Raw genomic sequence first — 3,279 nt, 5'->3', positions numbered from 1 at the left:
AACAAATATAGTTTAGTAAACCATTTACGTATGAAGTTGGTTTTTCTATACATCGAACACTTCGTAGCTATATGAACAAATATAGTTTAGTAAACCATTTACGTATGAAGTTGGTTTTTCTATACATCGAACACTTCGTAGCTATATGAACAAATATAGTTTAGTAAACCATTTACGTATGAAGTTGGTTTTCCTATACATCGAACACTTCGTAGCTATATGAACAAATATAGTTTAGTAAACCATTTACGTATGAAGTTGGTTTTCCTATACATCGAACACTTCGTAGCTAAATGAACAAATACAGTTCAGTAAACCACTTACGAATGAAGTTGGTTTTTCTATACATCGAAAACTTCGTAGCTATATGAACAAGTATAGTTTAGTAAATCATTTATGTATGAACTTAGCTTCTCAGTGGCTAAGCGGCAAGTCTGAAGACTTTTAACGCTAAAAAGTGGGTTTCAATATCCGTGGTTGGCACAGCACAGATACCCTGTTGTATAGCTTTGCGCTTAATAACAAACACACCTAAATACCCGTTATTTATAAGTTCGCCATATTTGGGTAAATATTATATTATATTAAATGTTGTTTATAAATTATTTGTATTTGGTGTCAGCATGGTACATTGGTTTTACTAAACGTTGGTAATGATGTGTTTTAAGCATAAAGCTACACAATGAATTATCTCTGCTCTGCCCACCACGGGTATCGAAACCCGATTGTTAACGTACTAAGCACGCACACTCACTGTCGAGCACTGTGGGACATTCTACTAAAAGAAACGAAAATTGTTAACTCACGAGAAGGAACGTGTAAATTTAATGTCTGCGAATAGATCACGTGCACTGGAACACGCTCTAGATGAGTGTGACGTAGTTGACTACTCAAACTGTGTTTAAGATGTACACAAAGGCCAGTGATGAACAGAGCCTCAGAAGTGAAAATAACTTCCTCGTACATAAACTGAAGCCAGAGATAAACTAAGTAAATTCTGCTTATTGGTTTTACAACTATAATCGTCACGCTGTAAAATTTATAAAAATCAATAAAAAAGATAAACTAACTTAGAGAATACAGTATACAGATTTCTCTATCTTCCGTTCCAATTACACTAATAAGCTAGCATTTCTTTTCTAATAAATAGTAAAATATTACTAATAAACTAGCATTTCGTTTCTAATAAATAGTAAAATATTACTAATAAGCTAGCATTTCGTTTCTTATCAATGGTAAAATATTACTAATAAGCTAGCATTTCGTTTCTAATTAATAGTAAAATAGGTTACTATCTAAACTTGAATATATTTTGAAAATATTTTGAACTTGAAATAAACAGTAATCAAACAAACCACTGTTCATTATTTAACCTTCGCTCTGGTTGAGGTTGTTTTGTTATTTGTTCTTAATTACAAAGCTACACAATAGGCTATCTGTGCTGTGCCCACTACGGGTATTAGAGCCCGTTCTTTATCTCTATAAGCCTTTAGGCTTAACGCTAAACTACTGGGGTGCACCTTTTTTCTGAAACTGTATTTATACTTCTTTTATTAGCTAGCGGGACGAAACTTGCAACGTTTACTCAGATACCATGGGTGGGTTTCCTAACAGCTTTTTTCTTAGATAATAATTGGTGTTAGTAAAGAAGTTTAATCGATACATGAAGTACTTTATATAGTATGAGCAATATCTGAACCAGCTATTGTAAATACTGTTGTGTTTCACTTTCAGACATAAACGTTATTCTCAAAAAAATAATTGTAAGCATTAAGTTGTAAACGCAGCTGTTTATATAGAATCGTCATTCTTCCATGAATACAATTAACTTTTGGTTCGGTGAATTAATTTTTAGCAAAGCAAACATAAACTGTAGTTTAACTGAAATCCAGGTTGAAAAAATTAATAAAGTAACCCTTCCATTTACTCGGTTTCTTTGTTCTTTTAAAAAATCTTTTAACTGACTATATAACAGAATCGTATAACTACGTAAACAACAGCACGAGGCAATTTTGATAAAACCAATTCTATCGATGTTATCGAAATGTGAATATTAGAATCAAATTAATTCTACCAGTGATTCAAGTAGAGCTAGTCAAGCCGATAGGACCATTAGAATAATTTACTTTACGCTCGGAAACAGTCAAGCATAAAGTTCATCTTCTTAAGACTCATTCATAAAATATATACTTTATTCATCCACGACAAGACTAAACCATCAGAGAGACTTAAATCAATTACTTTCTATCGTAAAACGACATTGAGGTGGAGAGTAGAAAAGGAACATAAAATTGAGCTATACAAATCGTTAAGCAAATGTAACCTAATGGTCAGGGTTTTAAATATATGGGCTTGGATTATATTACAGTAGGTGTCTGTGATTTGTTGGCGATAAATTCGAACAATAAGCGGACAGCACACAATCCACTTGTTTTAAAATAATATATTTACAATAAGTCAAATATATGTACAAAAATTATTTACACTATAGCAAATCACAGTTTCATCTAAAACTCTCATTAATTCCATTTTCTTGTCTTTGTTTCTTACTGTACAATCTCGGCCCAGCATGGCCAGGTGGTTAGGGTGGATTCCGGAAGTTTACAATCAACATATTGTTAACACCATAGGAAGTAAATCTTCTAAGTACCATAGTTATTAAATTGTACAATCACTAGAATGGCATTATCTTACAAACACCATTGTAAATAAACTTCAAAAATATCTTAGTAATATTGTTCACACCACAGTAAGTAAATTCTCTAAGTACCATAGTTATTAAATTTATCATCACGAGAGGGCCCGGCATGGCCAGGCGGTTAGGGAGCTCGACTCGCAATCTGCGGGTCGCGGGTTCGAATCCCCGTAACACCGCGTTCTCACATAAGAATCACAAAGTGTTGTCTAGTCACTTCATTTAGCAGAGTTCTCACATAAGAAGCACAAAGTGTTGTCCAGTCACTTCATTTAGTAGAGTTCTCACATAAGAAGCACAAAGTGTTGTCCAGTCACTTCATTTAGTAGAGTTCTCACATAAGAAGCACAAAGTGTAGTCCAGTCACTTCATTTAGTAGAGTTCTCACATAAGAATCACAAAGTGTTGTCTTGTCACTTCATTTAGTAGAGTTCTCACATAAGAATCACAAAGTCTTGTCCAGTCACTTCATTTAGTAGAGTTCTCACATAAGAAGCACAACGTGTTGTCTATTCAGTTCGTTTAGTAGAGTTCTCACATAAGAAGCACAACGTGTTGTCTATTCAGTTCGTTTAGTAGAGTTC

The sequence above is a fragment of the Limulus polyphemus genome, unplaced genomic scaffold (assembly GCF_000517525.1).
Source record: "Limulus polyphemus unplaced genomic scaffold, Limulus_polyphemus-2.1.2 Scaffold7371, whole genome shotgun sequence".
NCBI lineage: Eukaryota > Metazoa > Arthropoda > Merostomata > Xiphosura > Limulidae > Limulus > Limulus polyphemus.
This window is presented reverse-complemented; position numbering follows the sequence as displayed.